The 23,695-nt window shown below is 38.3% G+C and overlaps 1 pseudogene; it reads right to left on the bottom strand.

Annotated features, from left to right (window-relative positions):
- The window catches only part of LOC110206768 (transcription factor IIIA pseudogene), a 38,907-nt pseudogene extending 35,447 nt beyond the window's left edge, over positions 1-3,460 (bottom strand).
- Positions 3,461-23,695: the final 20,235 nt, after the last annotated feature.

Genomic DNA, 23,695 nt, shown 5'->3' with positions numbered 1-23,695 from the left:
TAAGGCACCTTCCAGGTCTAGATTTATGAGATTATGATTATTTTGCTAGTCTTCCCCCAGCCTCTTTAGCTATGAATTCTCCATCTTTATTTTAGATTAGATCTCTCTTTCTCTTCCAAGACAGAAATGCAGTCTTCCATGGGAATGGAAATCTCCATTCCCAACCTGTGCTACTTTGTTCTTTCTTAGGCAGCCCAATGACTCCCTGTTCTCTGAGACTCACCATATTGGCGCCAGACTTAGCATTGGCATCAGGTGGGCTTACTGCAGCTCAGAATTCCTAAGCTTAAGTGATCCATAAAACTCCGCCTCCCCTGAAATAGGGATTACAAGTGGACATGTTATAGTGTTTTTGCCAGCATGAAAGGTATAAAGTGTATAATTAGAGCTTTTTAAATTTGCATTTTTCTACTGGTTATTTTTGGCCTTTTTTGGGTGGTTATTTATGCTTTATATATCTTCTTTTAAAAACTGAGGGCCATTAGATCTTTCCTTCTGACTTGTAGCCAAAATACCCTATATGAGTTGGCTCTCCTTATTAGAATGTGTGTGAGTTAGAGCAATAATTATTTTGATTTTCAAGCGCTTAGTATAGTATCTGTGCTTAACAAATGTCTTTTCTTCTTGCCTTCTTTCCTCCCTCCTTCCTTCTTTATATCTTCTTTCATTTCTGTTTTAAAAAATTGTAATTGTATTGATCTAGGTACTATGTGTCTTTTCAGATTAATTTTCAAATATTTAGTGTATTTTATGTTTACATTTAATAGAATTTCTCTTCCTCCAGGGTTCCATTAATATTAGACAGAAAAACTTGTGATTTCTATAGATTTATTTTATATGACTGGTATACTTTCAGAAAGAATTTTCTTTTCTTTTTTCTTTTTTCTTTTTGGCAATTGGGGTTAAGTGACTTGCCCAGGGTCACACAGCTAGTAAATATCAAGTGTTTGGTCTAAGATCAGATTTGAACTCAGGTCCTCCTGATATCAGGGCCAGTGCCCTATCCATTGCACCACTTAGCTGCCCCTCAGAAAGAATTTTCAACCACAAAGATTGAAATTATGCTTAAGACATAGTAACTTCATTTGACCCAAACATATCAGTCTGCCATGAATTCTGTGGAACTGAAATTTCACGATGATCCTTATTCAGCTATAGCAAGAAGATTCGTAACAATTCCTTAAATAAATGTTAATATTTTGGTTTCCGGGGACTTATGGTGTTTTAATAAAAGATTGTGGAGTTTTTTAAAAATTTTAACTTTTAAAAAATTTATATGTTCTCCTGGAAACCTATAAATATGAACCCAAGCTGATGTGCTAGAGCAGTTGGGTAGATAAATCCAGGATAGGGACAGCCTGGTCATATTCTAATTCTTGTTCAAATGCCATGAAAGCTCTTGTGATTTTCAGAAAGGCTCTTCATGCCTTCTTTTTCCAGCTTTCTAATACTTCAGTACTTCAAGGATTTAGGATTTCATTTGCATTGGGATTCTCCATTAATGCAGTTACAAGCCGCCTTCTGAAAATACTGTAGTAAAAAATATATATCACTTTCTGGCTAACCTGGTGGTAAGTCTCTATGAAATTAACTGGTTGTCAGATGACAGGCACATATAGCTGGTCATGGGATCCATCCTTCAACCTGTTCTGGCTTGGTTAAGAAATACCATAGCTTATACTCTTGCTTTGAAAACCACAGTAAGGCATCAGAGTAGGTCTTTGGCAGAAGTATGCTGCTAGAGAGTTAGTAATAGGGGGAATTTAGCAAACTTTCTCATTTACCATATATAATGTGTCCCAAAAGTCTTAGTGCAGAAGTTAAGCTTTTTAGTAGCTTTGATTAAGCTTTAGTAGCTTAAAACTGCCCTATAAAGTACTTGAAAGAAATCCTTTTTAAAAAGGCTTTATTGATTTTTTTACATCATCACTGCTTCCTAATGACAACTCCTCCTTTTGCCTTATAAAATCTCATCATTTTTAAAAAACGTACAGTTAAGCAGCGAAAGCTAACGTATTGGTCCCGTCTGACCAAAAATGTCCCATTCAGCACCTTCTGCTGAGAGGAGGGAGGTGGACATGTCACTGTCAGGCTTCTGAAATCATGATGGATCCTTGCATCGATCTGACTCCTGATGTCATTCAGTGTGCAAAATTTCCCTCAATGTTATTGTGGCCTCTATATAAACTTTTCTTGTGGTTCTGCTTACTTTGCTCAGCATAATTTCGTACAAGTCTGGAAAGAAATCCTAGTGAAGGATTCAGCCTCCTAGTCAAGACAAACAACAGAAGTAGCATTTCATTCCTGGGAATAATGGCACTTGGGAAAGTAGGAAGCTTTTTCCATAATATCTCAGCATACGGTGGCATTTGAACAAGCCAAAAAGAAACCAGAGGAGACAGATATATGCTTCAATGGTGGCTCTTTGCACTATATATTTTGCAAGAAGGCGGGAAACAGAGAAGCCTATAAAATATTGCTGTTCAGAGATGCAGAAAGTTATTTTTATGAATATTTTCATGTGGGCCATGAAAATTCATTCCACTCCATTTTCAAAAGAGGGTTTAACAAGGAGAAACCCACAGGATGCTTCCCCTCCCCCTCCCCCTTAGCTAAACAGATTTTAAAAGTGGAAGATGTTTAATTACTTGAGTTCTGTGATCTTGGGCATTGCCTGATTACAGCTGTTCCCAGGAAGTGGATCGGAAGATCATTCCCTCCCCCCTTCTTAAATCAAAACCTTACATAAAAATAGCCCTGGCTAATTTACAGTTGATGAACTCAGCATTTTTCCATTTTGGCTCTCAATTTTCCCTAGTCATTCAAATGAATGCTTGCTTGCATGGCTTAGGAACAGTTTTTAAAAATATGCAAGCCAACAAGAAAGAAATGAGGGAGGGCCCGATATGAATTTAAATACATTCTTACTGCTTCCCAAGGCCACATCCATGATCCAAGGTTCTACCTAAAATTTTCCTCTTTAATAATAATATTTTCCTCTACATTATTGATCTTAGAATTACATCATCTTTCTCCACACTGCAACCACCAGTTATACCAGGCCATTCATATTTAAGTCACTTCAGCCATGAACTATGTCTCCTTTTTATTTTGGAGACTGTCTTGGATCAATCCAGGTGGGAGTTAAGAACCAAAAGAAAAGAAGTTGATCCTTTGAGTTTAACTCCTGGATCAGACTCTGTATGAGTCTTGGGATACCTTGCTCATGGATTATAGCCATCCTTGCTCTCCAAGCCCATCTCCCCCTGCTCTGTCCTGCCTTTTCTCTGTTAGTCTTGACCATATGCATGACTTGCTCAGCAGCCTTCTACCTTTGTCCCTTGGTAGTTCCTACCTTGTCGAAAGTCAACCAGGGTTTGCTCTCAACATTTACCTTCTCCAGTCCTGTGGTAGAAGGAATCTGATGCGACTTGGCAGAGAAGGGCTGCTGCAAATTCATGTCGTCTCATTTCCATTCTACTTTCTATGCTGCTTAGCAATCCTTTGCTCTCTTCTGGATTTATTATCATACTTCCTGCAGTGGTTCTTTCTACATTGAAAGTTGGAAGGGACCACAGAGGTTATCAGGTACAAAGTCTTCATTTACAAACAAGAAAACTGAGGCTCAAAGGAGAGCAGCAGCAGTTATAGGAAGCAGAACCAGCACTCGAACCCAGATTCCCTCACTCCAAATTCAATGTGTTGGTTTTAAACTGTGACATGCTTTATAATATGCTTCTCTCACAGTCTCATGAGCTAGGTAATGCAGACGCCTACAACATAGTAAGTTCTTAATGAAATGTTTGTTGCTTGCCATGAACACTTTAAAGAAATGAATGAAAAGGTCTATGAGATTAATAACTGATATACAGATAACTGGATTTCTATGTGTGAATTTTAAAAAAAAATTCATTAATTTTTGTTTGCCTGTAGAAGAAAACAATAGATGGGTATATAGCATTCTAGCCCAACTTTATGACAGCCCATTCATTAATATGCAATCATTTCTCCTTGGAGCAAAGTTCAGCTAGGCAGACTTTGCTCTACTATTTAGAATAATCTCTGACTCTAATAACATCCAAATTACATTTGATTATAGCTAGAAGCTACTAAGACCTGATTTTGCACCAGGTGTCTGATATTAGTAAGTACCAGAGGGTAAATGTGTGACTTTGCACAGATCATTTAACCCCGTCTGCCTCAGTTTCCTCATCTATTAAGTGGGGATAATGAAAGCACCTACCTCAAAGGGCTGTTGTGAAGACCACATGCAATGGCATTTGTAAAGTGCAAATCTTAAAGAGTTATTAAGATGTTAGCTGTTTATTATTATCTTGAAATAAGAAAACATTCCATAGCAAAGTAAAACAAAAGTAAAAAATGTAAATTGAGAGCCAATGATTGATTTAAACAAGAATGTTACTGCTAGTGAATCTGAGGAGAAAATACCTTCCTGAAAGCACTTCTTCCCTTTAACCACTCTCTCTAAAGATCCCTCTTTCAATATGGTAAAAAAATGAATAAAGACTAAAGAAAAACTTTCTTGACTAGATTAAACAGGAGGACATTAGCATCCTTAGTTTGGTAACGGTAAAATAATGTAATGATCTAAATCTCAAGAAATCAGCATCCCTCCTTGAAACTGATTATCTTCTTTTCCAGAAAGACTGGAAGAGACAGGACTTTGATGCAATTGAGATCAAGCACTTCAGACTAGGATCAGAATAGGGTCAGAATATTAATATTTTAAATGTTTCAAATTAATATTAATATTCTAATATTTTATAACACAACTGAGACCCGCCTTTTAAGAAGTTTTATTGATGCCCTTTGACTTTATATCAGTAATTTCTAAATATGAGCAGATGTACCTTCTTCCTCTTTCCGCTTCGCCTTCCCTTGTTACTAAGAAAAAAAAGAAAAACAGTTAAGCAAAACCAACTAACATTCTACATTTATAGGCCTCTTCACCTCATACATATCTCAAAAAAAAGACAGTGCCTATCCTCATCTCTTCACTGCAACCAGTATCGGTCAGTATAATTATATCATACTGAGCTTTGTTTTATGGTTCTTTTTATTTCCAATTTTGTAGACATCATCTACATTGTTTTTCTGGTTCTAATAACTTCATTCTTCATCAGTTTAAATACATCTTCCTATGCTTTTCTGAATTCTTCATATCTGTTTATTACAATGTAATAACTGACATTTTATTAGGTACATATCCCACAACTTGTTCAGTCACCCCCAATTGATGGGCACTTGGTTTGTTTGCCACTCTTTGCTACTAAAAAAAAGTGCTGCTATGCATATTTTGTTGTATCATAAGACCTTTTTGCCTTTGGTCTCCTTGGGTTTTACAGTGAGATCTTTCGGTTATAGAGTATGAACAAGTTGGTCTCTCCCCCCTCCCCCTTTTTGCATAATTCCAAATTATTTTCCAAAATAGTTGGACCAACCCATGGTTCCACCAACAATTTACTAGTGAGCTAGTCTTCCTACAGTCTCTCCAACTTTGACTATTTTTGTGATGATTAGACTTCTATGGGTTTAAGTAGGATTAGGCCACAAAGTTACTATCGGGAATGGTGTCATCACAAATTGGTTATGATTAAGATAAATTGGTTTAAATTCAGTTGAACATCAGTTTGATACTTACCAAGAAAATATGCTGCACATCCTCATTTGAGTTCTTATTTTGGTCAAGATACAGGTGGTCAGTTGTCTCTAGTCTTTGCCTGCAGAATCAAAGAGTTGGAATGATCTCAGAAATCTAATTCATGCGAAAAAGAAACATCAATGATATATTCTGTGAGAAGTCATTCAGCCTTTGCCTGAAGACTCCTAATTGATAGGAACCTACTCACTCTCAACACAGCCTCTTCCATTTTGGGGATACCTATAATTGATACACAATGTCTTCCTTCATCAAAATTAAATTTGCTGCCTTTGTAATGTCTGCACATTGCTCCTAGATCTGACCCCAGGGGTGAAGCACAGTAAATCGAATCCTTCTTGGGCATTTAAAATCTGCATAACCTGGCTCCTTCTGCCTTTTTCAGCTTCCTTAGTCCTTACTCTCCTCCACACACTCTATGATATGATAATTACACTGGCTTTGTTGTGGTTCCTCACATGACACTCCTCCCATCTTTACGCCTTTGTGCCAGCTGTCCTCCATGTCAGGTTCGCTTTGTTTCCACTCTTCATTTCCTTGGCTTCCTTCGCGATTTAACTCAAATCCCATTTCTGCTGGAGACTTTTCCTAGTGTCCCTCTCCCCCTGCTCCAAGCCACTAATGCCTCCCCCTTTCAGATTACCTTTATAAATTCAAATAACTTGTATAAATCTAGATGTTTAGATGCTGTTTTCCCTATTAGGATGCATTTTCTTTGATAAGAGAGTGTGAGTTTTGTTTGTTTTTGGCCTTTCTTTGTACCCCCAAGGCTTAGTACATTAAGTAAATAATTAATAAATGCTTGTTAATTGACTAACACCATGACTGTGCATGTACAACCTACATCAGATTGCTTGATGTCTTGGGGAGGGGGAGTGAAAGGAGGGAGGGAGAAAAATTTAGAACTCAGAATCTTACAAAAACAAATCTTGGTTGATTGAGTAACACATGACAACCTTCACATACTTTAAGACATTTTTAGCAGTTCATATGGAACTAGATAAGACAGAAGCATAAGAATCGTAAGGTATAGGAGCTGGATTTTGTACCACAAAGTGCTAAACACCACAGAGCAAATACCTTACCCTCGTCACACCCAAAAGTCTGTCCAGTTCCAGCCTAGCCAAACCTTGATGCATTACTGGTCCAAAAGTCCAAGTCTGTCCTAGATTGGTCCTGTAACTAACTTGGTCTTTGGTGGGTTTTATGGCTCATGTATGACTAGAAGATCACACTGGATTCTCTTAAGGCCTCTTTATTTTTGAATGGACCTTTTGGAGCACGTATTGCTATGACTCACATGCCATGGATGAAGGTTGATCAAACTAACTCCTCAGGGGAGGGGGGGAAGTGGTAGGAGGAGAAGTGCTCAAATGTGACTAATGTTGTGGTGCTTATTGCTGTGGTCTCTCAAAAATGTCAGTCTGGGGATAATCGAAAGGATACTCTCTCTGTGTTCTGATCCTGCTAAACTCTATAATAAATCAATCTGCAAGTTAAGCTCAGGACAGAAAAAAAAATCAGTGAGACAAGATAATACTTCAAAGGTGCTTATGACAGCCTATGACAATAAATCCCCAAGCTGGTGGAACAGCTGGTAATTCCTCTTAGCAGCTGGAAAGAAGTTCTGAAAATTGTCAGAATGCTCTTTAGGTTGCACTGCTTTACAGGTGCTCATCTCACACGAGCAGATGGTAACAAAAAGAGAAGATGCCACAGCAAGCTGACAGGAAGCAAGTCGCCAACGTATTAGTGACATTTTATAAAACCAGTGAGTGGTGTTAGAAGTCATTCATCTAAGCCTCCCAGGCCAAAGTGTAAAGGGCCAATATGACATTTATAAACAAAGTCAGATTCTGTCCATAAAGACACTCAGGGTACTGTAGACTTTCCAGGGTATAAGTTCTTCCTTCTTTTACTACAAAAGCAAAAAAAAAAAATAGCCAACTGACATTTGTGATAGCTTGACTCTGATAATTAGTGGTCAAATGAGGACATACTTTCCATAAAGTCACAGATCTTAGAGTTGGAAGGGACCCCAGAAACCATCTGGTCCAACTCACACCTGAACAAGAATCTCCTCTATGCTGTCCCTGACAAATAGCCATCCAGTTTCTGACTAAAAGACATCTGTTTAAAGGGGAACCCACTATCTTCCCCTGGAGGATTACACTCAGTTTTATTGAGTAAGTTATTTTTGGTTGTAAGCCCATGTCTTTTACCTTTTGGAGTATCATGTTCCATGCTCTCCACTCATCAATATATGGCTGCTAAATTTTGTGTGATTGCGACTGGATCCTTGATATTTGAATTCTTTGTTTCTGGCTGCTTATAGCATTTTTTTTTTTACCAGGAAGCTCTGGATTTTGTTATAATATGCCTGGGAGTTTTCATTTTGGGGTTCCTATCAGAAAGTCATCAATGGAGTCTTCCTTTTTTTACTTTATCTTTTGGTTCTAAGAGATCTAGGCATTTTTCTGTCATGATTTTTTGAAATGTGTCCAGACTGGGTTTTTTTGTTTGTTTGTTTTGTTTTGTTTTAGGTCATGGCTTTCAGGTAGATAGACAATTCTTAAATTATCTCCTCTTCTGTTTTTGAGATCAGCTATATTTTATGAAACAACTTGTATTTTCAAAAATCTTTTGACTTTATTTTAATATTTCTTATTGTTTCATGGCATGTTTAACTTTTGTTTGGTTCATTTTAATTTTAAAGGAGTCCTTTATTTGGGCAAGCATTTTTTTTTTACCTTTTGTACAGTTGTTGATTATTTCTCCAAGTCTCTTCTACAACTCTCATTTCTTTTCTAATTATTTCCTCTTTCACTTTCATTTCACTTTAAACTCATTTTAAACATTTGCATAATTTCTTTTAGGAATTTAAACTAAATTTGAATTGGACAAGCTGTGTTTTCATTTGAGATTTTGCTTTAGCTGCTGTGGGGTTATTTTTTTCTTATGCACTTGTGTCTTGGGTAGCCCTAACCTCATAATAACACTTTATCTGTTTTAGTTTAGTCATTCATCCAATGATCTGTTCTGAATAGCCTCATTTCTGGTCTAGGTGGAAGCCCTAGGGTGAAGTCTGCAATCCAGTCTCACAGCTGTTCTGAGGGTGGGAGGAGCAGGACTGAGTCCTAGATCTTCTCTGGTCGACCACATGCTCAGAGTTCTGGGCACTGAGTCTATGCTCTTGGCCCCATGCTGCTGATCTGTGCTAGGGGCTGAGTCCTCAATCAGGTCTAGGTATCTCTGTGTTGCTGGCCTTGCTCCAAACTTTAGGCACTGAGCGAACCCCTGTTCCACAGTTTCAGCTCTGGTCACTTTCCTATAGGTAAAATTTGTGATTTTGGGCTAGAAAGATGACGCATTGTGGTTTTTCCTTTGATTTCCTGGTCTCTGTTCAGCCCTGTGTCAGCTCTTGCTAGTAGTTGTGGGAGGAGCTGGGTTATAATGCTTGTTCCTATTCCACCATCTTGGCTGGTCTTCAGTCAGCCTTCCATGGAAGGCCATTCTACTTTTGGATAAATCTAATTGTTAGAAAGATTTTCCTTACATAGAACTAAAAAATGCATCTTTGCAACATCTACCCATTATTTGTCGTTCCGTCTTTTGGAGCCAAGCAGAATAAGTCCAATCCCTTTTTTGCCAACAGACTTTCAAATACTTAAAGTCAGCTAGCATATCTCTTTCTAAGTCTTCTTTACGTTTAATATCCTCATTTCCACCAGCTGTTCATTAGATATCATGGTCTTTATTCCTCTTTTCATCTTGGTCATCTTCTTCCAGACTTGTTCCAGTATATCAGTCAGACAACTTTCATTGTATGGGTTAGTATTGGTGTGTTGGTATAAAAATAGTATCACTTTTGAAAGAATCACCTTTGCTTTTATGGGAATCTGCTATTTAGGGGAAAGGTTTGTCTCCATGACAGTGCCATCTTGGGAGAGAGATGTATACATTACTTTTGACATTGAGGTTCTGGATTGGGGAGGGGTACACTGTTTTTGACACAGGAGTATTTTATGAAAAGAATATAGGCCTAGGACTTGTATTGAAGTCATATACCAACAATTTTGGTATATGCTGTTAAGTGGGAATCAATACATAGCAATTGTGTGACCCTGAGTTTCTCCAGGAAAGCAAGATTTCTTAAAGATCAGCCTATTTATTTCTTGGCTCTTAATTCCTGACCATATAGCTAACTGTATTTATGAATTAGCTGCACCAAAGAAGCAGTATGGTGTATTGGAAAAAAGAGCAGCTAGGTGACTCAGTGCCCAGCCTGGAATCAGGAAGACTCATTTTCCTGAGTCCAAATTCAGCCTCAGAAACTTACTAGCTGTGTGACCCTGGGCAAGTCACTTTACCCTGTTTGCCTCAGTTTTCTAGTCTGTAAAATGAGCTGGAGAAGGAAATAGCAAACCACTCCAGTCTCTTTGCCAAGAAACCCCTCACCCCCAATGGAGTCACAAAGAGTTGGACATGACTGAACAACAATAACAACAGATACTGGAAATAACACTGATCTTGACATCTAAAGACCTGTTTTGAGTCTCAGCTGTGATTGTCATTACTTGTATGACCTTGAGCAAGTTGCTTAAGTTCTCTGAATAGCTGTGACCTCATCTGTTAAATGGGGATAATAAATACTTGCACTATTTCTCTCACGGAGTTATTGTAATAAAAGCATTGTATAAACCATAAGTGCTATGGAGCCTGTGATTCTGTGAAAAGTTTATCTCCATTTGAGGACTAGTGAAATGTCAATTGCCAATTTGTTCAATGGCCCATGGAATCTAGAACATTTTTTGCCTTTGGGGTAAAGGGAGGAAAAAAATCCATGCTCTGAAATTCTACTAATGTCCTGACTATCTTTCTGGACATAGTCCAACCTTGCTTGTATTATTTACCCTTTGCCCCCTATGATGCACTGAAAAATTTATCCTCAACTTTATTTCTCCCTGACCAAACATCCATCCCTATTTAAGTGACAATACAAATAAATATCTCTCTCTCTCTCTCTCTCTCTCTCTCTCTCTCTCTCTCTCTCTCTCTGTCTCTCTGTCTCTGTCTCTCTCTGTCTCTCTGTCTCTCTGTCTCTCTGTCTCTCTCTCTCTCTCTCTCTCTCTCTCTCTCTCTCTCATAAATGTGTATGAGATTCACATGTCAGCAGTTTCTAGGTAAAAAGGATGACACAAAAGCAAATGCATCTTTAGGTGGTGAAGTTTGGCTCTATGGATAATCCACCTATTTGAATACTCCAATCAAGTTGTGTTGACTGTTGTACTGCAGAAAGTGTATCTTTTTTCAAAGTGACCAAAAATCTCTCTAGAGACTCACTGGAGGTGACATTAAGGAAATTTCATTCTACCCCATTTCTCTTCTTTTTTTTAAAAGTCCTGCTTTTACCAGCTGCTTCTGCTTAGTATTTTTTTTTTTGCCTCTCTCTTTCTCTTCTGGCTAAATTAAATGATAATCAACATCTGTCAGGAACAAAGTATTGTGGGGAATCCAAGAGCATTGGATCTGCCTTCAGGGAACTTAGAATTTAGTTGGAAGACAAGATTAAAACAAATGAAAAGTTCAATAATTTTTAGCAATATGAGACAACAATGGAGGAGACTTCGTAAGGTAGGATATAATTAATAACCAGATGAATGGTACCAACAATACAAGTCATTTACACAGAAACCAATCACTTTAGAATGGGGTGGTTGATTAGGGAAGTGAGATTTAAGCTGACTTGGATGATGAATCAACTTTAGATAAGTAGAGAGGAAGAAGAAGTAATGTAGGGATAATGAAATGGAGGTGGAAAAGCATAAAGGGCATTAAATCTTCAGACTGCATACATTTTAGAAATGATGAAAATAAGCATTTATTGTTGTTGTTGTTTTTGGGGTTTTTTTAAGGCAATTGGGGTTAAGTGACTTGCCCAGGGTCACAGAAAATAAGCATTTATTAAGCATATTTTATGTGCTTGGGAGAAAGAGTTAAAGGTGACTTGCATAAAGTAAGTGCTTAATAAATGTTTAGATTGAATTGACTTCGTTGAATTTCCTTCCTTGTGAAAACTCAAAGAGTGAAGTGTGGAAGTTTCTGTTTTATATTTTGGTCATGGGGAAGTAAAAGTAGGCAGAAAACAAAGAGGGAGAGAGGAAGGACATCAGCTTTAGAGTCTAGTATCCTAGCTCTACAGAGACTAGAACCAATTCATTTTTTTTTGTCAGCCTCTCTGCAACCATTAGGAATTTAGCTATTAAGCATGACTAAGGCTGCATCTGAGCTAAGAGCTAAGGATGCAAGGTATTTTTATCTTTTGTTACTCCTTGCATTTATAACTTAGTTACTGTGTATGATAATTTTGTGAAATGAAGTCATCCAAATTCTGCGGATTGCAATTTTGCAATTGAATCCCAGGATTAATTTCATTCTTTGTGTTTTCATAGCAAGGGTGTGAAGAGTCAGCTCTATGATTCTGGCTGCATGAATACTTTGGGGGTTTGAAATGTGTTTCAAAATCTTTCCCTATTAAGTTATGAGGTTTTTGGAGTATTTTGGGGCAGGCAAGGTGGATTTATTGTGAGCTAATGATTTCTGAATTCATGCCAGTCTTGTGAAGGAAATAGATATGAATTACAAGATAATGTAATTAAATGGATTAAGAATTGGTTGGAAGTTGTAACTTCAACAGCAGTTGTTAATGGCTCAGTGTCAACATGAAAGGAGGTTTCCGATGGAATACCCCGTAGGTGTGTGTTTGGCCTTGTGTTGCTTAACATTTTTATCTATGATTTGGGCAAAAGCACCAGGGGCCCTGCTCATCAAACTTACAGATGGGGCAGGAGGGGTAAATAATTAACATTCTGCATGACTGTGCCAGGATCCAAAAGGAACTTGACAGACTGGCATTGGGCTGAATCTAATACTATGAAATTCAAAAGGACTACCTGTTCATTCTTGCAGTTGGGCACAAAAAGTCAAACTCACAGGCACAAGAAAGAGGAGGCATGTTTAGGCAACATTTTTCCTGAAAAAGATCTGGTGATTTTACTGGAATGCAAGCTCAGTATGAGCCAGCAGTGTGATGTGGCTGTCAAACAAAACAAATGCGAGCAAGGACTGCATGGATGGGAAGAGTTTCCAGGAATAGGGAGGGAAGGGATGCTGTGCTCCGCTCCAATCAGACCTCATAGGGAGTACTTCATTTTAAGTGACATGATTTAGAGTCATTGATGAGCTAGAGAATCTAAAAGGGGCCAGCCAGGATGGCAGAGGGTCTTGAATCCATCAGTTAATAGAAATGGGCATGTTTAGTCTGGAAAAGAGAATATTCAGGGATGGAAGCATATGGATAGAATAGCTTTCTCCCGGTATTTGAAAGGCCCAGACACGCCCTGCACAACTCCACAAGACAGAACCAGGCGCTGTGAGTGCAAACTGCAAAGACTCAAATCTCTGAGGTTTCTTTCTAAGACTGCTCAAAAGCAGCAATTAGGACCACATCCCTCCCAAAGTCACTTCCTGCCGTCTCTGAGGGTGGACAGACTTTGTGCTCAGGTGTTTGCCCTTTTGGCTGTTTTCTGTGCTAAGTGATACATTAAGAACGAAAAGGCAGCTACTGAGCTCACTGGGAATGATGGATGTTGTTTCAGTTCGTATTTGCATTTGGAGGTCCTTCCTGTTTGGCTTTAAATGACACATGAATAGCTGAATGCCCACGCCCAAAGACACAGCTCAAGGATGCTATCCAAGTTTGACGTTAACTGTGTTAACTTGTAAGCACTGAGAAACTATGGAAATTGTGGGGAAATTGTATTGGCCTTCACCGTCCTTCTTTCTGGGGTCCTGTCAGCCACATCAAGGCCAGAGGTCTCTTTCAGGGCAGCTTACATCCTGTCAGAGGCATATTGATGTAGTCCCTTCTTCTCTTTGTTCAACAAGGCCTAATAGAGTGCTGGACTGTGAAGAAAACCTGGATTCAAATTTTGCCTCCGAGACTTATTAGTCAACAAGCTCCTACTATGTGCTGAGTTCTGTGGATACAAAGAAAGTGAAAAATAGTCCATACCCTCAAGGACTGTACATTCTAATGAAGGCAGCAACATGTAAATAACTACATAGTATATTTATATGCACACAGACACATATATGTAATATGTGTGTGCATATACATACATGGGTGGGTATACATGTCTAGGCATGTGCATATGTATACACACAGAGCAGACAGAAAGTTATCCAAGAGAGTGAAGCACCAGAAACTTGAGGGAGTGAGAACAGGTTCCTGCAGAAGGTGAGACTTAAGTTAAATCTTGAAGAAAGTCATGGAAGCTAAGAAGGGGAATGAGGAAATAAAGTACTCCAGTTTTAGAGAATAGTCAGTGTAAAGACACAGAGATAGGAGATGAGAGTGTTGCTATTTAGATGCTGCCATGGGACCAGTCCAGTGGGATTATAGAGTACATGGGGGATGGGGGGAGTAAAGTGTAAGAAGACTGGAATGGTGGGAAGAGGTCAATAAGTGCAGAAATGTAAATGCTAAACAGAGGAAAGAGAGGGCCACTGGGGCTCGTTGCTTGAGAAAGATCACCTTGGCAGCTGAGTGGAGGATAGATTTCAGGTAGGGAGAGCTGAGATAGGGAGAGCAGTTAAGATTCTAATGCAAGAGTCCAAGAGAGTTGGTAAGGGTCTGGACTAGGGTGCTAGCTCTGTGAGTAGAGAAGGTGACTTATATGGCAGATTTTGTGAAGGTAGAATTCTGTGATCATAACTAAGTCATTTAGCAACTCTGAAGTTATCTTCTCACCTGTAAAATGGGTGAGGACCAAATGGGATGTTGTATGTAAAGCACTTTGTAACGATAAAATGCTGGGTAAATGTCAATTATTATTTAGACTAATACATGAAGTTTTTTATTAAGAGAGTCATGACTTAATGCTAATAAATGTGTGCTATAAATTTAAAATCAACATGAAATTTGAATTTGAGACCCCATCTCCCCATATTTGGTAACTGTCCACAAAAGCACTACCTAGGTTGGCATAAGTTAATATAGTGGCTACCTGAGAATTAGGAGTATTAACAACATGAGGGAGAAAGAATTACTACCTTTCAAATATGTCGGTAAAAATGGGGTTTCAACTGAGTTGGCTCACTCTAGGCTTCAGATGGAGGTCGGAATCTCTGCCTAATTCTTTAATGCTTTGGTTTCTATCCTGTCTGGAGAGAAGGTTTTCATGGACTGCAAGTTCTATGTGAGTCAGTATTATGACATGGTGGTTTGTTATGGTTAATGCTGTATTTGTTGTTGTTCAGTCATGTCCAATTCTTCCTGACCCCCTATTTGGAGTTTTCCATTTCCTTCTCCAGCTTATTTTACAGATGAGGAAACTGAGGCACATAGGATTAGGTGACTTGCCTAGGGTCACACAGCTAGGAAGATTTGAACTCGGGAAGATGAGTCTTCCTGATTCCAGGCCTGGCCCTTTATCCGCTTCAACTACTCTATCACCTAGCTGCCCCTAATCCCGTGTTAGGCAAAGCAATAGAGGCAGATTGTCCCGAATGAGGTAGTTAATGATCCTGCTGCCTTCTGCCCTGGGCAGACCAGAATTGGAGCATTGTGCAACGTATTTTAGAAAGGACAAGGGCAACCTGGAGTGGGCCAGGGGAGCACAATGAGAATGCCAAGGAGCCTAGATACTATGGCATATGGGAATTAGTTGGAGGAGCTGGAGATGTTTAGCCTGAAGTAGCCAAGACTTAAAGGGAGATGTGATAGCAGTCTTCATGTATTTGAAGGATTGTCACGTAGAAGAAGGATTATGTTTGTTCTGGTTGTCCCCAGAAGATGGAAGTAGGAACCATAAGTTTAAGTTGCATTGGCAGATTTAGACTGTAAGAAACAACTTTCTGGCAATTAGGTTTTCCCCCAAATGGAATGTGAAGTAGTATGTGACAGCCACACAGAACTGGCCTCTAACCTGTGGATGGCCAGAGCTGAACAAAGCAGGCTACAGACAGAATAGGGATCAAGTTTAATTTTAAAGTGAGGAAAATGGCTTGCAAGCAAGGACATGTGCTGGAGCCCCACCCCTAGTGGATGGGACCTGAGGCAGAGTGGGGAGATCTCAATACTTGTGGCCATGTAGTGATCTGTAGCCCTGATAATAAGGGGTATCAGCAACAATGTGGCAAGTTTGATTCTCAGCAGCACTTCATGACCAGAAATGATTCTGGGATTTTCCTGTGGCTGAGATCGTCCAGAGGGTGAGCACAAAGGATTATTGTTATGTCAAGCTCAGGGCATACCCTGCTTGCTGGGCCTTAGCTCTGGAAAACAGAGTGTCTCTTAATATCTTGACATTTTCCCCTTTTGGCCAAAGGGAGGAGGTCTGAAAGAACCCCTACCCTTATGGCCAGCAAAGGAGAGGCAGGTATAAGCCAAGTTGCAAAGAGAGGCCAGTTGAGCAAGAACAAGATATTGCCCAGAGGGTTAGTTCCTTGAGGGAACCTATTGGGGAAGTATGTCCCAAGTATCATTGCTAGTCATTGTTTGCTTGCAAGCAGAAAAGAGAGGGGTCCAAGAATGTAGAGTGAGACAATGCCAACACACGCTGGAATCAGGGCCCTGGTGATTGGGCACATAAAACGGAAGAGAAAGAAAAAAAAAGCTAGGACAGTACACTCAGCCCTTGTCTGGAATTTTTGGACAGCTGTCTCACCTGGATGTTGGCTGCTTCTGGGTCCATACTAGATGAAACTTAAGGTCCCTGGAGGGTTCTGCTGTCCACTTAGGAGCAGGGACTTTCTTCAGATGATCCAGGAGTCCACACCCACAAGTTTGACAACTGTGGGACAGTCAGAAGGACCTGGTAGGGGCCCTTAGAGAAAACTCCTTGCAGCAATCTTTGAATCTTTGAATCTGAATTTCTAGTAAGCATAACGTAGGTCCTTAGTTAAGAGTCTCTAAATAACACAAAGATGATCCATTTTCCCAGCCACACAGGGCTAGGTTCAAACAACGTAATAATGTTTTTCTGAAAAATCCTATAATTGCCTGATTACATTAAGTCAGGTACAGATCAAACTACTTAGAGGTCTCACAATGGACTAGTTCTGAGAAGGGAGATTTACATGTTACAAAGGTAACCAAGAAAACTTAAACATAACTAAAATCAAGCCTACTTGTATTTTAGTGACCCGTCCTCAACATCCATTTAACCAGCACATTTTGAGTCCCAGATGTCTCATGTAGTTATCATGTCCCTAAATATCTTTTCTTGGACAATAGGTTTTATTTTCAGGATAGCTCTGAAAGGAGTTTAGCTTCTCTAGAGGTTCCTAGATAATTCTGCTAGTAATGTGATTTAAATTTGGTGCTACAATTTTGAAACTTCAGAGAGTTTCAGTTTATATACCATTTGCTCTTTCTATCCTTACCTAAATCCTATACCTGATATAAGAATCTTTTTTTTTAAATTTATGAGCTACTTTTCTATTCCTTAGCCAGCACCAAATAGTTTTGATAATTACTACCTTATAATATAGTTTAAGATCTGATACTGCTAAACCTCCTTCCTTTACCTTTTTCTATTAGTTCCTTTGATACTCTTGACTTTTTGGTCTTTGTTTTTATTATATTGACTCTGTGTACCCATGAATAATTTATATTTCTCCAATTATTTAAATCTTCTATAGTTCCTGGGTTTGTTTTGGCAGAGGTACTTCCAGGTATTTTATACTGTCTACAGATTTTTTTTGTTACAGGGTTTTGTTTGTGATATATCTAAAATCATTAATTGTTTCAACTAACTTTTTAGTTGTCCTTGGGATTTTCCAAGTATATCATCATATTGTTTGCAAAAAGCGATAATCTTATTACTTCATTCCCTATTTTGATTCCTTCTGTTTCTTTTTCTTTTCTTATTGCTATTGCTAGGATTTCCAGTACAATATTGAATAATACTGGTGACAGTGGGCTTCCTTGTTTCACACCTGATCTTATTATTAGGAAGGCTTCTAGCTTATCCATTTACAAATAGTGCTGTCTGATGGTTTTAGATAAACATACTTTTCATCAATTTAAGGAAAGCCCCATTTATACCTATATTTTCAAAATGTTTTTTGAAATAGAAATGAGTATTTTACTTTATCAAAAGCTTTTTTCTGCATCTATTGATACAATCATATGATTTTTAAATTTTCTATTATCATTATTATTATTCATATAATCAATTATGTTAATAGTTTTCCTTATGTCAAACCATCCCTGCATTCCTGGTATAAATCCCATGTAGTCATAATGTATAATTCTTGTAGCATATTGTCGTAATTTTTTAGTTAATATTTTATTTAAGATTTTTGCATCCATATTCATGAATACAATTAGTCTATAATTTTCTTTCTCTGTTTTTACTCTTCTTGGTTTTAGGTATCAGTATTATATTTGTTACATAATAGGAGCTTGGTAGGATCCCTTCTTTACCTATTATTCCAAATAATTTATTTAATATTGGAATTAGTTAATCTTTATATGTTTGGTAGAATTCACTTGTAAATATGTCTGGTCCTGGTGCTTTTTTCTTAGAAAGCTCATTTATGGACAGTTCTGTCTTTTAAAAATATCAGACAGATACTATAAAAATGTGAAAATAATTTCATTTTCTTTATCATTATCAATACAATTTTACATGTAAAATCCTTAATCCAATTTTTGAGAACTTATAGTCATGATAGATAAATTTGGACGCCAATCATATACATGTATTTACTCCTTAGAGAAAATAGTTTAATCCTGTTACTTTTCTCAAAATTTATTATTCTGTTTAAGTAGAAATATTTTACATTGCATCTTTATCTTATTACTTTGTCTAATCATTTCCCCCTTAGGAGGCTATCATCCCCATATTATAATTTGACTGCAAATACAGGTTAAAATTGTAAGATGTTCATCCTTGCATGCTATTATAGTAACTCAGAGATGTTCCAGTATCGATCTATTATTTAATGGATTTAGTATTGTACTTACAAAACTTCTTGATTATAGAAATTTGCTATAAAAAGAAAAAGAGGGATATACTCATAACAATGTCATATATCCTAATGGGAAATGGGGGGAAAGGGGGAACTCCCTTAGCTCTGTTTGATTCCAGGTATAAGTCATATCTGACAGCCAGATGTAGTCACAGGGTATCAAAAACAAGGCTCAGCATTAACCAGGTGGGGAAATTTCCTTTCTGGAAAGGAAATAGCGCAATGGGGAAACAGAGTCAGGAGGATCCTACCTAGGCAGTGGCTAAGTTGTCCCCAATACTTTTCCTAGGCACAGATATCCATCTCTAGCAGTTCCCAGACTGCAGAACATGCCATTTTCTACCATTGGTTTCATGACAATTCAGACAACTATCCCTGTAATCTAATCTCAAAACAATAGTAAATTATGGTCCCAGGAATTTCTACCTTAAATAGCAAAATTTCACTAACCACAACTTAGGGCTTGAATACCTTTCCTGAAGTTTCCCTAATTTATAAATTAAAACTATCTACATTCTGGGGCTTCAGACATATAGCAAATACCTCATCATTGACTCATCATTAATATGTTGAAGGTATATCTTTAAACCACCATATACACTTTTATGATAGCTAAGAATTTCAAATGGAAATTTGCTATTATATACTATTGTTATTATTTGCTTTATAACAAAACATACCTCATTAAATATTTAACAGTTTTTAAATACCTATTTTTAAAATCACATCCTTTTAAAAACCCAATTCATGTGTAACAGCATCTACATTAAAAAAGTTGTTTTGTCTAACAGTATTTCTGTTCCAATGATCTCTCAAATTTCACAGTATAAGAGAATTTAGAAATATAGTAATAACACAAACAATATCATGTATTTAAAACATGAAACAAAACTTCAAATCACATCAGCTGCATTTCTAAATTATCACATATAAAAATCATTAATCTTATTACCTTTGGCATTTTAAAACCACTTTAGAGTTATCAGGTGTGGAACAATTACATTCAGTTAAAAAAATAACGTAGTGCTTAGCATATGCTAGTCACCATGTTAAACTCTTTACAATCATTATATTATTTTGATCTTCACAACAACCCTGGGAGGTAGGTACCATTATTTTTCTCTTTACAGAAACTGGAGCAAATAAAGATAAGATAACTTGCCTAAGATTACATAGCTAATAAATTTCTGCAACCAGAACAGAGAAGGGAAGGCTTACCAAGGGCAGAGGCTGGCTGGTCCCCCACCTCATACTGCCATGCTAGATTCCATCAGGGGCACTAGAACCTTCCCAGGCAGCATCTGGGAAGGGCCTGCTTAGAGCTGGGCCAATATTGGAGACAATGACTGGGCTTTGGGGGAGTATGGCAAAGGGTACTGGCTGCAGAATGGGAATCTCAGGGGCTAGGGTGGTTTATGCCAGAACTTTCCCATTGGTGGTAGCTGCTGGTGGCAGAGCAAAGTGGCTGCTGGCCACAGGGCCTTGATCCCCTGACAGCTGCAGTTTTGGAGCCAGGTGTTGCTGGGACTGGGGCCACTTACAGATGCTAGGGCAGGATGGGCAGGTTGTACTACACTTGGGTAATGCCCCCAGGTTTGCCTAGGAGGTGGCCTGCGGGATGCCCAGGGACACAAGGCTGTTGGGGCCACTGCCAGTTGGGAGGCCTTGCTACAGCTGCTGCCCACCAGGTGAGCCCTGCATGGCTGGAGGAGCAGAATGTAATTCAAGTTTCCCTACATTTTTCTAGAAATTTTTTCAACACCTGTATTTGGGAATCTGATCTGAGATGAGAGGGGTTAACAGGGAGAAGGAGGGACTCTGACCTGTGGGAGTTATAAGAGATCTCTGGTTTAAACAGTCATTTAAGGAAGGGTTAACAAGGGGTTGCTATAAAGTACAAACTGTTTACCCATTTTTTTTCTTTCTTCACTCTGAGATTACTTCCAAACTAGCTGCCTTCCTTCATCACCCTAGAACGATGAAGCTATTAATCTTGCTACTTACTTTTATAAAATTTAAACCTTATTTTTCCTTAAAACAAATTCTACAAAGTAGTACCCCAAAATTTACTAAGATATTTTAGAAGGGAGTGAGTTCCTAGAATTGCCCAAATGTCTCAGGAGTTCTCCCCTGCAATCTTAAAAATGATAAATCTTCAAACTCCTTAATCTGCTAAAATGCTTTTAAGTAGTTCCACAAACTGGTTATTTGACTTTATTTCTGTAATTCCAACACAGCCAAAGCTGAAATGAGAGAAAAAAGTGTCTTACAGATGTTTTTCTTTTTCTCTTTTCTTATAACCTAATTTCCCTTAGAAAGCCTAAAGTGAGAGTTAATCCTGTTACTGAGACAATTGCTTCAAGTATGAAAGTTCATTTCTCAGTGTTCTAAACTCTCTGACTACAGCCTTTAGAAGTTTTTCTGGCTGGCTGCATTTTAAATCTTTCAAGGTAACAGAATATAGTTCACAACACAAATATGACACAGACATTTTACATTTTACAAAGACACACTGACAAAACGACAAGACAGATCTCACAGCACAAACGCAAAGAATTCTAACAGTGAGCAGTCACAGTCCATACAGAGGCACACAGGTTACCAAGGCATGCAGCTGCAATTTTATAGAGGCACACAGAGAGGCTTATTAACAGAAGTATGCAATTAAGAAAGGATATCCTTACCAGAGTGATCCAGGATAAACCAGGTCAAGGGAGGGGCCCTGGAGTTTTCCTCACAAAAAAAATGGTGAGCTCAACAAAAGCAGGAGCTCAGAGGATTGGAGCAGGGAGAAGGGCAGATGACTCATCAGACAAGGGACTGGTTGGACTCTGGAGAAATAAATACCAATGGCACCTCGTCTATTCCCATTGGCACTAGAGAGTCCAATGGCCCAGTTCCATGTCCAATCCCACTTCTGGTATTTGTTTCTCATCACTTGAGGCTTCAAATGGAGGATGAATGACTACGTTTTGGGGATATTGTAGGGGGAATACCTATTTGGGCAAGATGTCTTCAGGTCTCTTTCAAAGCCATGATCCTGTAAATCTTTTTCTTCATTAGTGATTAGAGGTTGTAATGGGTGGGCCTGACTCAGGTCATTACCTGGATAGGTCAGGTGGTGGAAAGAAATGAGGCACTCAGAAGTCTTTCAGTAGTTAACAAAGGAAAGCTTATTTAGCTCTAACATAGAAAGGACATTCAATAAGAATATTACAGCACTTGGCTTTGGTAGAGGCCTCTCTACACTTCTTCACCTCCTTGTTTCCATATGGAAACCCATCTGATCAGCAGCACAGGGTGTGGTGATTCTCATGGTCTTTGAACATTTGCCAAATCTGGAAGGTTTCAACTCCATGTGGGTGGGTCTTTTTATGTATTTAAATGACCGTGAAGCCACATCAATATGACCAGACAATACCAGGAAGCTCCATCAAGGAAGGTATAGCTTAAGCTTTAGCCTCCCGGGCCAACCAAGTCCTGGTGAACAGCTTTGTAGACTTTCAAGGAAAAACTAGCCTAACTCATACTATAAGGAGAGGGGGAATCATAGTAGATGGTGGTGGTCCTATCATCTTGTCAGATTGATGGTAGCAGAACTGTCCACTCTTTTTTAGCCAAGTCAATTCATTTGCTGTTGGCTCAATTCAGATGCACATGCATTATTTATGGCACAAACTGGATTGTGAGAATTTAATAAATGTTAACTAGGAGACCTTAATTAGTGTCTATAAGCTCCTTGGTTCATGAAAGTATCTTGTCATAGACATGACCATATTGTGGTAAGGATCTATGATTCCATCAGTGTAAGCAACAATGCAGATCAAAGGATAAAAGATTTAGCACTTAGAAGGAACTCAAAGGCTGACTCATTCAACCCCATCATTTTACAAATAAGGAAACTGAGCCTAAAGAAAGTTAAGTGATTTTCTCGAGGTCAAACAGCAACAAGCATTACAGGTAGAATTTGAACCCCGGCCCTCTGATTTCAGAGCTGGTGCTTTTTCTCATTAAGTTAGATTTTTCCTTTTTAGGTCATAATAGAGAATTCTTAGAGAATTCTCTGCATCTGAGACTTGCCCATACTCCCAAAAGGGAAGATTTGGATCCGACTCTTTGTCTCTTCAAGAGTAAGCAATACACTATACCCTGCTTCTCATAGACATGACATCTCTTTGAAAAGCAGTAATAAATTTAAAGCCTTTTTGACTTTATATTTTCCACTGCAAGTTTTTTATTTGTTATCTTATTGGAAATACTAGCCATGCATGGAATTCCTCGGCAGAGCTAATTTATTTATTGAAAGAAGCTACATTTAGATAACTTTATGTTCACTGCCTTGTGTGTTTGATATGTATATATTCCTCTATATGTTAGCTGTAATGGTTGACTTTAGCTACTCTAGGGAGGATTTCACATTTTTCCCAAAAATGCCATAACAGAGACAATGTTTTATCTCTGTACGAAGTGACTTATCAAAAGCAGGAAGAGCAAAATGTCACTTTCAAGATTTGTAGCACCACTTCTGAATAATATCTTTAGGTAGGGAAAAATTGTTTTGTCACAAGATTAAAAGGAAAATCAATTAAAATCTTCGTGGATAATATACCTCACTTAATGTTATACAATAAGTAGTTTTCAGAAAAGTTTTGTGTTAATGGGAATTCTGAAAATTGAAAAATCTCTTTAGTAGGTTAGACATGCTTGCAGTCCCTTGCAAGAACTCCCTTTTGTAATATAAAGAATCTCTCACATATTGCAAATAGCACCCAATTTGTCTGCTTCATAAATTTGGAGTTTTAGATACTGGGCTTTCTTAAAGCCATCTCTTATGTGTGTTTTACTTGTATATCTAGTTCCTGTTGATTCTGAGAGCAGAATTTGCAGTGTAACTGGCTAAAATCTACTTGGTGTTTTGCCCAAAATGCTAAAGCACTCAGATTGTTGCATTTTTCCTCTATGAGACTTTCTTTT

Source organism: Phascolarctos cinereus, unplaced genomic scaffold, assembly GCF_003287225.1.
Source record: "Phascolarctos cinereus isolate Bilbo 61053 unplaced genomic scaffold, phaCin_HiC Scaffold_5;HRSCAF=322, whole genome shotgun sequence".
Taxonomy (NCBI): domain Eukaryota; kingdom Metazoa; phylum Chordata; class Mammalia; order Diprotodontia; family Phascolarctidae; genus Phascolarctos; species Phascolarctos cinereus.
This window is presented reverse-complemented; position numbering and strand designations above follow the sequence as displayed.